The sequence below is a fragment of the Chelonoidis abingdonii genome, chromosome 2 (assembly GCF_003597395.2).
Source record: "Chelonoidis abingdonii isolate Lonesome George chromosome 2, CheloAbing_2.0, whole genome shotgun sequence".
Lineage (NCBI taxonomy): Eukaryota > Metazoa > Chordata > Testudines > Testudinidae > Chelonoidis > Chelonoidis abingdonii.
Genome location: NC_133770.1, coordinates 99,323,463 through 99,336,919, shown reverse-complemented (window position 1 = coordinate 99,336,919; position 13,457 = coordinate 99,323,463). Strand labels below are relative to the sequence as shown.

The 13,457-nt window shown below is 37.6% G+C and overlaps 1 protein-coding gene across 2 annotated transcripts in view; it reads left to right on the top strand.

The window, feature by feature from the left end:
* Window positions 1-13,457, top strand: part of GLI3 (GLI family zinc finger 3) — a 275,904-nt gene that overhangs the window by 110,296 nt on the left and 152,151 nt on the right. The gene's annotated exons all lie outside the window — the stretch shown is intronic.

Here is a 13,457-nt window from a genome sequence, read left to right as displayed (position 1 = left end):
GACCTTGAGGTCATTGAGTCTAGCCCCCTGCTTTCACTAGCAGGACCAAGTACTGATTTTTGCCCCAGATCCCTAAGTGGCCCCCTCAAGGGCTGAATTCACAACCCTGGGTTTAGCAAGCCAACGTGCAAACCACTGAGCTATCCTTCCCCTCATTGTTGGTAAGTGGTCACATGATAAAAAAACAACCCAAAAAACTGTATTGCCAGCTGGCAATCTCAGGAACAGGCCCAGAACTGAATCGTCATGCCATCTCTAGTACCCTCTAATCCAGAGAACTACTCACACAGAAGAAGTTTGAGGCACAATAGTAGAATAAAGTAAGGAGGGTTGCATTACTGTTGCTTGTGCCTATTGGTAGCTAAACAGTGACTTCCCCTTTTAGGGGTGTCAACTGATCACTCAAGTACAAGTACAAGCGCTGTACTTCAGTTTGTTTGGAAGTTATCAGCAAACTTCTGTTCTACAGTTTTGTAGCTTAATAGTGTTTTCTCTTAATACAGGGTTGTTTAAATGTGCATTGAATATATGTATATATAGCATAATAGCTTTATATGCTTACATAAGCTTTATAGGGATCCTTGCTGACACTGCCTGTAGGGGCCTAACACTTCCCATTATTAACAAACATGGCTATAACCTTCATCCATTCCAGAATTTCCCAAACCATGATCAGTTAAAAGCAATACATATATTTACATTTTACTGTATTTGTGAATATTAATAAGCTCTGTCCATAGAAATGACATAAGTGTTTCCCTGCTAACTAATTCCAGTTGGGAGGAGCAGAAGGAGACTAAGAAAAGGGGAGAAGCCACATAAAATAAGTTTAATAAACAAAATATGTCATGGTCTGAGGTGTTATAGAATCATTCAAGAAGGCTTTGCCCTCCTAAGTAATGCAGTCATCCAAATCCTTGGCAATCTAAGCTTTTATATATTAAAAAAAGTACACACACCACCTATTCGATTTATACTCACATACAGACATATATTAGGACTGTCAAGCGATTAAAAAATTAATCGTGATTAGTCCCGTGATTCAGAAAATTAATCATGATTAATTGTGTAATTAATCACACTGTTAATAATAGAATACTGTTTGTTTAAATATTTTTGGATGTTTTCTACATTTTTAAATATATTGATTTTAATTACAACACAGGATGCAAAGCTACAGTGCTCACTTTATATTTATTTTTGATTACAAATATTTGCACTATAAAAAACTAAAGAAATAGTATTTTTCAGTTCACCTAATACAAGTACTGTAGTGCAATCTCTTTATCATGAAAGTTAAACTTACAAATGTAGACATATGTACAAAAAAACCTGTATTCAAAAATAAAGCAATGTCAATTGTTAGTATCTACAAGTCCACTCAATCTTATTTCTTGTTCAGCCAGTCACTCAGTTAAACAAGTTTGTTTACATTTGCAGGAGATAATGCTGCTACTCTTTGTTCACAATGTCACCTGAAAGTGAGAACAGGCATTTGCATGACATAGCATCGCAAGATATTTATGTGCCAAATGCACTAAAGATTCATATATCCATGCTGATGACAGGTTCTGCTCGGTAACGATCCAAAGCAGTGCGGACCGACGCATGTTCATTTTCATTATCTGAGTCAGATGCCACCAGCAGAAGGTTGATTTTCTTTTTTGGTGGTTCAGGTTCTTTACTTTCTGCATTGGAGTTTTGCTCTTTTAAGACTTCTGAAAGTATGCTTCACACCTAGTCCCTCTCAGATTCTTAAACCTTGGGTCGACTGCTTTAGAAATCTCATATTGGTACCTTCTTTGCATTTTGTCAAATCTGCAGCAAAAGTATTCTTAAAACGAACATCTGATTCATAATGCAAGACTACTATAACTTGAAATATATGGCAGAATGCAGGTAAATCAGACCCGGAGATATACAATTCTCCCTCAAGGAGTTCAGTGTAAAATTTAATTAACACATTTTTTTTTTAATGAGCATCATCAGCATGGACGTATATCCTCTGGAATGGTGGCCAAAACAAGAAGGGACATATGAATGTTTAGCATATCTGGCATGTAAATACCTTGCAATGCCAGCTACAAAAGTGCCATTGAAGTGCCTATTCTCACTTTCTGGTGTAAATATGAAGTGGGCAGCATTATCTTCCATAAATGTAAACAAACTTGTTTGTCTTAGCGATTGACTGAACAAGAAGTAGGACTGAGTGGGCTTCTAGGCTCTAAAGCTTTACATTGTTTTGTTTTTGAGTGCAGTTATGTCACAAAACCCCCGGCATTTGTAAGTTACACTTTTGGAATAAAGAGAGATCTCTACAGTACTTGTATGAAGTGAATTGAAAAATACTATTTCTTTTGTTTATCATTTTTACAGTGGAAATATTTGTAATGAAAAATAATAATGCAAAGTGAACAGTATGCACTTTGTATTCTGTGTTGTAATTGAAATCAATATATTTGAAAATGTAGAAAAATATGCAAAAATATTTAATACATTTCAGTCGGCATTCTATTGTTTAACAGCGCGATTAAAACTGTGATTAATCACAATTTTTTAATTGAGATACATTCTTTGAGTTAATCACGTGAGTTAATTGTGATTAATCGACAGCTCTTATATAAAACGTGCATTCTGGAGATGGAAGGGAGAGTGGCCAGTGCTCCCAATGTTAGCATTAATTACTATTCTGTATTCATAGACCTGAGTTTTTAAATGAGGATAATTGTTTCTTTTAGTTATTTTCCAAATAATAGAAGTGCCTAGTAATCAGTGAGAGCAGCCAACCTGAAAAAAATAAAACTGTGAAGTTCAGCCATTCTTTCATCGAGAGGAAAACAGTGTCTTAAAATGAGATACTTGTATTTTCCCCACCTTTCCATAACCCTAACATAGCTAACAGTTTTTGCTCAAACTGAGAACAAACATGGAAAGCTTTGCCACCGCCCCTCACCAAGTGAAATGTGCAGGTTATCAGCTAAAAATAGGGTTTTAAAATGAAAATCTTGAAATAAATCTATTTATGGCAGGTGCTTCTTGGTACTTGCTCTAATACATATATTACATACATTGAGAGTTTTTGCGTCTTTGGTGTCTCCATGCCTCTGCGTTGTTCTGAGGGTAGTAAATATTATATATTTGCAACAGTCACTTGTTACTCTTTTTTTCCTCAGGAAGGAATGAAAACTGAATTGAAACTGATCTCAGGCAGGGCCAGCTCCAGGCACCAGCCCAGCAAGCAGGTGTTTGGGGCGGCCAACGGAGAGGGGCAGCACGTCTTGCTCTTTGGCGGCAATTCAGCGGCGTGTCCCTCCCTTCCTCTCAGAGGGAAGGACCAGCCACCAAATTGCCGCTGATGGCTGAAGCCAGATCGCGATCGTGGCTTTTTTCTTTTTTTTCCTGCTTGGGGCGGCAAAAACCCTGGAGCTGGCCCTGATCTTAGGTTAGTCAGTGTGAAACTGATTAGGAGTCAGTAACTGGAAGCATCACAGTATCAGAGTCTAGGTGATAAAAGGATATTTTGCATTAGCAGTAACTCTCCTGTTTCTTAAAAGGTACCATGCATACCATCACCCAGCCTATGGTTCGCTGCTGTTGTGATATGGAATTTTCTTTTGGGCTGAGCAAAGCAAATTTTGAAGTCCAATCCTCCAGCAGTTTCCACTCAGAATTTATGTTACATTTAATGAGATGTGTAAGAACTGTGGGATTTAGTCCTAATTTAATTGGTTCAGTGAAATCAACCTGTTTATTACAGAGTAGAACACTTGGCACAAATACTAATGATATTAACCAAGGGTTTGATTAAAATGAAGTTGGATCCAGATATACCAAAACATCTCTCCTCAAAAACACATGAAAGCCTCTTCACAGAAAAGACACTTCCTTTTTCTCTGGACTTTTCTTCCTATCCAAACCTTTCCCCCCATTTTTTCCTCTTTTTCCCTGGGATGTCTCTCTCCCAGACTCTTTTCTGCCTTTTCTAGACCTCTTTCACCTACAACCCTTCCTTCTGCTGAGCTCTCCATATGCTTTCTACTCTCTCCCATCAAGAACCTCCGGATGTTCAGCCTTGCAGAGATAACCACTATCCATGCACGACTCCCTGTCTTTCCTCAGTCTGTGCTGTGGAACCTCACTTTACATAGCATCCCTTGAGCAACCAGAGCAGGGGAATCTCCTGGAAATGGAACCAAGCTGTCCAGGAGTTAGCAGGAACCTGTGTGGCAGAGAGGAATCAAAAAGTTATACATGCAGATCTCAAAGGATATGCAGGTTCAACGGGAGTTGGATCAAACTCTGTGTAGGCTGAAGCATTGACTGATTGCCACATAGGAAGGAAGCTTATATTCTTCCTATCTGACAGCTCACAGACATCCACTTTTAGCTTAAGTTGTAGAGACCTGTGTTTTTGAAGCTGTGTCACCAGTGTTCTAATCCTGGCTCTGCAGGTAGCCGTGGTTTATTATGGGGTGGTGATGGTCGCTTCTTAGTTAAGGTTACAGTCCCATTATAAGACGGCTTTAAACTCACTTGTAGTGCAAAAAGAGAAATCCTCCTCCTTTCAGAGTTTTAGGGTTAAGTCTCATTAACATGCCCTAAAAATATTAATTCAGTTAAGGACTTTTTGAAATGAAAAGACTTAAAAATGGTTCCTTTATAACATTTTTGCAAAGTCTCTGTTTCATTGTGTCCCTGAATTTACTCAGCAAAAACCTTGTACACCATGGCATTTAGAGAAAAAAAAAAAAGAAGTAGACTTGACGTTGACTTATGCAGGAGGCAGTCTTCAAGAGCAAGAATAGTAAAGTATTTAAGGATTTGCCATTATATGAACATAGGCCTGATGCTCTGTCAGTGAAGACAATGGAGAAAAAATGTGATGGAGACTATTTTCAACATTGACTTCTGAACTGACCTGGCATATTTTTCAGAAATGAAGCAAAACACCAGGATTATAACCACCAGATTAGAAAAAAAAGCTCCTCCCCATCTACTCCACAACAGATGTTGGAGGAATGTTCACAGGTCCAATTTCCATTTGAGGTAGCTGAGGACCAGAGAGGTTGTGACTTGCTAAAGATCTCATAGGAAGTTTGTGGCAGAGTTGTGAATAAAATCATTATCTAATGTACTAGACTCATGGCTTGCTCATTAATCCATAAGGGCTTTCATGAAATCTGCTTTAAATCTCTGTCCTTAGTTGTAAATATGGGTAATTTCCCCGCTCTGCCCTGCTCCCCAACTTTGTACACATACTAACTGCAGAACATTATTATTACCCAGATTTTTTCAGATGAATTTACTAAGGAATAGAGAGGATAGTGAATTGGTTGATCATCACTAATAGTAGGATAGGCATTGGCTATGGAACCAAAAGAGTCCCAATGGTAGATTCTCAAAAAAGCAGACTGAAATCTAGATCCTGATTATGCCTCAAAATAAGTGTGCTGTTTTTCAAATTACTGAGAATATAGCAACTTCCACTGAAATCAATAGAAGCTGCTTGGTGCTCAGCACTTTTGAAAATCAGACCACTTATTTTGAAGCCTAAATCAAGTTTTAGGTCAGTGGGACTTGTACTCCAAGCCTTTAGTCAATTAGGTACTTTTGAAAATCCCTTCCCAGGAGCCTAATTTTTGGCTCCTATTTTTGAAAATCCAGGCCCTAGTTTTGAGTCTTGACAATTAATTTGTTGTCATTTCATTTTTCTTTTTTAAAAGCAATTTTTGTCAGAAAATAAGAACGGCTGTACTGGGTCAGACCAAAGGTCCATCTAGCCCAGTATCTGTCTACCAACAGTGGCCAATGCCAGGTGCCCCAGAGGGAGTGAAGCTAACAGGAAATGATCAAGTGATCTCTCTCCTGCCATCCATCTCCATCGTCTGGTGAACAGAGGCTAGGGACACCATTCTTTACCCTTCCTGGCTAATAGCCATTTATGAACTTAACCACCATGAATTTATCCAGCTCCCTTTTAAACATTGTTATAGTCCCAGCCTTCACAACCTCCTCAGGTAAGGAGTTACACAAGCTGACTGTGCGCTGTGTGAAGAAGAACTTCCTTTTATTTGTTTTAAACCTGCTCCCTATTAATTTCATTTGGTGACCCCTAGTTCTTGTATTATGGGAATAAGTAAATAACTTTTCCTTATCCACTTTCTCCACATCACTCATGATTTTATATACCTCTATCATATACCCCCTTAGTGTCTTCTTTTCCAAGCTGAAGAGGCCTAGCCTCTTTAATCTTTCCTCGTATGGGACCCTCTCCAAACTCCTAATCATTTTAATTGCCCTTTTCTGAATCTTTTCTAGTGCTAGAATATCTTTTTTGGTAGGAACACATTTGTATACAAGTATTCAGTGTGGGCTTACCATGGATTTATATAAGGCAGTAATATTTCTCAGTCTTTTTCTTCTATCCCCTTTTTATGATTTCTAAAATTCCTGTTTGCTTTTTTGACCGCCTCTGCGACTGGCGTGGACATCTTCAGAGAACTATCCACGATGAGCCCAAGATCTTTTTCCTGATCATTGTAGCTAAATTAACCCCCATCATCTTGTATGTATAGTTGGGGTTATTTTTTCCAATGTGCATTACTTTACATTTATTCACATTAAATTTCATTTGCCATTTTGTTGCCCAATCACTTAGTTTTGTGAGATCTTTTTGAAGTTCTTCACAATCTGCTTTGGTCTTAACTATCTTAAGTAGTTTAGTACCATCTGCAAACTTTGCCACCTCACTGTTTACCCCTTTCTCCAGATCATTTATGAATAAATTGAATAGGATTGGTCCTAGGACTGACTGATCCTTGGGGAACACCACTAGTTACCCCTCTCCATTCTGAGAATTTACCATTAATTCCTACCCAGCATTCTCTCTGAAGATAGATTGTACTGTGCAGGCGTATGTAGCTAATTTAGCTACATAATGAAAGTGCAAGACTTGTGAGGTGTGCAGTGAATGAGGCAGGTCTCCACAGGAGTGATTATCAACTTGGCCAGCTCAGCTCACTCCTTTTAGTTTAATAATATAGTAGCCAATTCATTGAAAATTTAAATAATGATGACCCTGATTCATTAAAACACTTAAACACTTGCTTAAAAGCTGGCCTAAAAGTGCTTAAGTTCCATTGACTTCAGTTGGCTTTAATCTGTGCTTGAAGTTAAGCACTTGCTCAACTGTTGCCCTGAACAGGGATGCTTTTATGAATCAAGGTAAAAAACTTCAGGTACCTGCACAGAGAGAGAGAAAAATGAAACACATGGTGAGGAAAAAACTCATGGGAAATTCCAAAAAGAAAAATGTTGATTTCAGTAGACAACTAAGGTTCGTAAGTGACAAACAGTGAGGGTACCTGTCTCGTGACTTACACAATCTGAGCACTTATAAACAAGAGCACTAATATTTAAGAAGATCATAAATCTTACACTATCCAGATAATAAACAAACACATTATTTGTATCAGTTGCAAACTCTTATCAAGTACTGAACTCCATCTATGACATTTTAAGTCCCTTTTTTACACCATAAGTACTTGACAAAAAATTCTACTGTCAGTTAATAAATATATCAGCTGGTAACATTTACTCTTAAAAATATTATGGTAATAAAATGAATAAAAATAATTTAAAAAACAAAACAAAAAAAACAACAATTCAGGGGTCAGAGTTAAGGTTTTGTTTTGTGATGAAAGATGCATTCCTTTACATGTGATGAGAATTGTGTGTATGTGTTAGATTTAAGTGAGTAAGATTTATTGTGTCCGTAACTATTAATTTATTTCCTTTTAAATTGCTTGGGTTTTGCAAATGATATGTTACATAAATAAACTTTTGGCACTTAACAACCATACCAGACTTCTGAAACAAATCTTACTTTTGGAATAAACAGTTTGGACCAATTTCCAATTTAATACACCCTTCCAGGTCCTCCTGAGCTATCCCCAAACCCAGAATTCTCCCATTCCACTCCACATCTCTAACAACCCCTCCCCACCAGCAAAAACTTTGGAGATCAATTGTCTTGCAGGGTACTCAAAGGTCAACCCATTTGGGTTTTTTGCAAACTGTTGGGAAAAGTGAATTCCACAGTCAAGGATCCCTTCCTGAAAACCACCTGCCAACACTTGGTTCATGGTTAAACCAGGGGACTGCTGGCTCGTATGTCTGTCAATCTCAGATGCCATGGTATTACACAGGGGAAAAAGGTGGTCACTAAGATAGCTAGCACACAATCATTTTAAGACCATATCAGTTCAAGCCAACACTTTAAATTGCAACAGTAATTGAACTGGAAGCTAGTGCAGAGCATGTGCCTATAGTGTGTGTATGTATTTATAAAATATCTGGGTACATATGCATATAGCAAGATGCATGATAAGGAATTAAAAGTCCGCATATCTTATTGGTTCCCCCCCCCCCCCAAAAAATCTGATTGTTGGTGGAAACAATGCTGAGGGATTTTTATTCTGGATGACCAGGTCAGGTCTGTGTCTTGTAATTGGTATGTATTCATCTGCTATATCTACTATACTGTATTTAATCTCAGCAGTGGAATTTATGTATGTTACAGCAGCAGGAAACACTAGGCACTCAGCAACAATCAAAATTTTCTCCTCCTTTCTCTTGTACTTTTGCTCTTATAGAATAATGAACAAACCAAACCAAACCTTTATGACCCTGCCTGAGGATTCTGGGAAAGGAATAATAAGCAGTACCTTGCTGATGTGTTTTAATAAATACTAGTTTACTGCATCCCACAACAGAGAGCAAATACATGCAATTACTTGCAAATTTCTTCAGTGTTTGTACTTATAAATCTCTGCCTAAATCTTCCCAGCTGGGAGTTAGGCTAGTCTTTTTGCTGTGGAAGCAGGCCTTTGTTCTCATGTTCAGCTTCAGCTCAGTCTGGAATAATTCAGAAACGTATTAGATAGATTGCTGCTCCCAAAAGGCATAATGAAATAACCTTCACTCCCAGCCTTAGGGAAATAAGCACACAATCAGGGTTTGGGCTGATTTCTCGATTAAACAAAGAACTAACTGTGCACAAATTGCTCCATAACAATTTGTAAGGAGTCCACTTTATAAATTTCTTGCAGATGCAAAGTTGATATTTTTTAATCAGAGCGGCAGGGCTGTTAAAGTCAAAATGTCTTCAACATTTTTCCTTTGCTCAATAATTAGTATAAAAAATATTTAGATTTAAAATTGAATTGGTAACCATTCTAGGGTGTTTTTTGTTTCATTTTTTGAAAATCAGTGAAATGTGATGTCAAACGCAAACTAAAATTCCCATTCAATATATGTAATTAACTCAGTCCAGCTGGCATAGATATAGGATAACTTTGTACTGTCATTTTTTATTTTGGTAAATTTCATATTGGATTCAACAAAGGAATGAAAAGTTATTGTGCTTAATGTTGTTGTGACTTAAGGTGTTCTCTGGTCAAATTATTCCATAAATCAAAATCAGGCTCTTGTTGTAACCATTAAACATTGTTTAGAATAGGATATTTAGGAGATGTTTAGTAGCTTTCCATTGATTGAACAAGACACTCATGTCAGGCAAAAAGCATGCCATATTTTGATGGATTACAGTATTTGATGGCAAATCTAGGGACCTGGTAAACTGTGGTTCATATTTTACTTGTCTTTGTTTGTTTTTAACTTGAAAGCTTACATTGCAGGGTAAAATACCACTCTTAAGTATTAATACTGAAGCCTACTGTTTATCTATAACCCATATTTTAATGCTATGAAATCTCCCCCACATTTAAGAACACATACATATTTGTGTACATTAGCTTGGAACAGATTACCTCATTCTTCAGATAATTAGAGAGTTCTCTATTCTGAGCTAACCTAAACAAACAGAGATATTGCTATATTTCATTCAGAATGTCTGCAAATTTCAGACTCTACTTTCCATGAAATGAAGTTACAGTTCTCTGGTCTGGTCCCTATCTGATTCTGATACTTACATCAATGTAGACCAAAAGTAACTAAATTGAAGTCAATGGAATTATACTGGTGTAAGAGAGGGAAGAATCCATTCCTCTCTGTTCCCCACATCAGATTCTGAAGTGCAGTTGTACTTTCAACAGACGCTGTTTTTTGCTGTTTCTACCAATAACGGTGTTCAATTTGTGGTTTAAAAAAAATTGTTTTCTCAAATGAATAGAACCTGCTTACTGTGAACTTAGATACTGTAAAACAGTGGCCACCTTGCAGTTCTCACTGTAGTGATTCTTCACATATAGGCAATTAATTCTGTATATGGATAAAAAACAACATGACAAGAATAACAGGGTTCTACCAAGCAGCATAGTATGCATATAACCTTGATGCAGTTATATGCATACTATGCTGCTTGGTAGAACCCTGTTATTCCACACATAGGGATTGTACCAGTTTAATCATGTTGGATTCTAATCTGATACAGTTAAAATGGTACAAAACCACTGTGTATACCAGCCCTAAGAAAGAGAAAGGTGAAAATACAACACATCCAAGGCCTGCTCCTGTAAGGTGCTGAACACTGTCAGCTGAACTCAGTACCTCACAGAAAGTGCTCTGTATGTCACACAATTGACATCATGGTATTAAACAAAACAGCACCTTCATATTTTGGCTCTAATGCTCTCTGGGTCCAATATTTTACCTTTCATAGGTCACTGCTAGATTCTTATCTGGTGTAAAACGGCATAGCTTCATTGATGCCTATCCCATAAAAATAAAAAACAGCAAGTAGCATTTGTCATGCTGCAAAAGTCCGGATTTGTTAGGAACAGATGTATAATCCCCATTGTTGTTTATCTCTTAGTAGCATGCAACCCTAGGGCTTGATCTTATTCCCACTGATATCAATGGTAGAATGGGAGCAAAATTTGACTCCTACATGTGCTGAGGTTAGTTGTGATTTGTGTGTGTGAGATATAAGAAAACAAAAGGAAATAGATAAATATTTATACAGAAAGATGAACAGACCTATTGCTGTGTTAGTATATGTGCATGTATGGACTCACACGGATCATGTTTACTTCATGCATGTGAGTCTACTCAATTCATCTTGCATGTACAATAATGGAATATTTCTATTTTTGGGAAGAGAGAGTAGTAGGGCTATGTTGTTAGAGTAACAAAATAGTAACTGGCATCTTGAGTTAAAGGGGAAAAAAAAACCCACTGAATTTACTGGGAAATTCATCTTATTCCTTACGCTGTTTCATGTTTGACAGGATCTTCTGACAGCTTTTACCCATCAAGCAGATTGAAACACTGTTCAAACTTCTTCTGTTCTGATAACTGAGCCCAGTGTTAGGATATGAACTTTACAGTTACAGTGAACATTTAATTAACTACAGTACTGTCATTCCAGTAGAAACAGTAACAATTGCTTGAGGTACTGTACATTTATGCTAGAGAATCTGCAGTGGCATGTTGAACAGGAAGGCTCCAACTCGGTTTTCTTTTAAAGTTGCATTTAAATGTACACTAGATACACATTCATCACTTTAATCTAAACTCTACTGTAAATTAACATGTATAGCCTCTGAGATCATACACTTTCACAGAAGTACTCTAATGAAACTTGGCAGCTTTTACCCAATAACATCATTTGTTCCATTCACCAGCGAAAGCAGACCTCAAACAAGTCAAAACTGTTTTCAGTAATGACTTCCATTTTTTTCTGAGTCTTAAATGTCTCTTGTCCTGTACCTATTTCACGTTAAGTCAAAAGCACTACAAGCCTGCATATGTATCAAAGGAAAGCTCACTTATATAAGATCCTGAGATGTTTGTCATTTACCAATTAGCTTATGAGTGACTTGTTGTCAGTAAGTCATCTTTCATCTCAAAACTGTTACATTAGGTGCTTGATGCTCACAGTTGTAACATGTAAAATTGCCTGTCAAGTGAATGATTTTGTCATAAAGTTCTTGCATACCAGTTGGTATCCATATAAGACTGAGTTGAAAACCTTATTCTAAAGTATGAAATAGTGTAAAATATTGAAATAAAAGGCTTCTACTTGTTTCAAACCTTTTCATTGACTTGGTCAAAATCACATGTTTTATCATAGCAGCGCCATGGGGTTGAGTTGGTGAACTTTTTTTGTTATGACCACTTATTTTCAGAAGGCTAGGAGATGGCCACTATTTGATGTTGTTGAATGAAACTTGGCATACATGGTTTGTCCCTGCAGAAATTATTTTTATCTTATTTGAAAAAAAAATGCCCATTTTAAAGTGTGACAATGAAAATAAAAAAGGAAGTGGCTGTTTTCAGATATTTTTGTGTGACCTACAGTAGAAAAAAAACCTTGCATACTCCCACAGCCTCTTCTCCTGCTATATCTTCTCTACCCTCTCGGTTCTGCAATACACCCATTCCATTTCAAACCCTTCTGTATTCCAGTGTGGCTGTTTCCTCCTTCTTGCTTTCTGGGTGCCAGAAAGCGGGTGGAAAGCATTGTGAGCCTACTCTTAGTTCCGGTGCCTGACACCACAGTAGCCTCTGGTGACTGTCTGTTGGTACAACATGTTCTGTAGAAATTTTAAGTTTGCTGTTGTTTAATATTAAAAATATAAAATGACCAACACACTTCCTCATTCTTTACATCTCCAAAGCACTTTACAAACATGAACTAAATTGCCCTAGCATAAAGGACAGGCTCAAGGTCTTCTGTGTCCATTAAATTCTGTAAGAGTCTGAGCTAGAGATTGGGTCCAGGTGGAGTGGAGTATCTCTCTGGCCAGATTGCTCTCCACGCTCCCTGCGTGCCACAGAGGTGGTCTCAAATAGAGTGGCTCATCAAGGGGGTTGTGGATTAGCATAGGTGAAATGTCCCTAGAACCCAGGATGTCTGAGACCCACTGGCTCAGAAATCCCTTGGTGACGTTTCCAGTCAGTGGGCTAGAATAACAATCGTGGAGGGCCTGCACTCCAGTCCTGCAACCTCCTTATGGCTTAGAGGAAAATTCCTTAATTCCACTTCATGCAGTCAGGATTTGAGGGTACATTTCACCCCTAGTGCTTACCTAAGAGAAGATTATTGTCCTTTTCTAGTTTCATTTTCTTTTACGGCTCTGTGCGCAATTGAAGGTAAGGGTCATACATTTAAAAAATGGGTGCCCAAAGTTAGATACAAGTGCTCAGTGCACAGTAGCTGCCATTGAAAGCAATGGCTGGGTAATCAGCACACTTGAAAACTGGGGTGAAATCCTGACCCCAGTGAAGTCAATGGCAAAACTCCTATTGACTTCAGTGTAGCCAGGATTTAGGTGCCAGAATAAGGATTTAGGAGCTTAATTTTAGACACTTTCAAAATCTTGGTCATAATGTACCCTGCTTTGTCTTAGATTCAGCCTATAGCTTAATTCTATAAAGTACTGTAAATAGTTTTACTTGTTTTGTTTTGTAACTAACTTGAAAATAGCAATAAT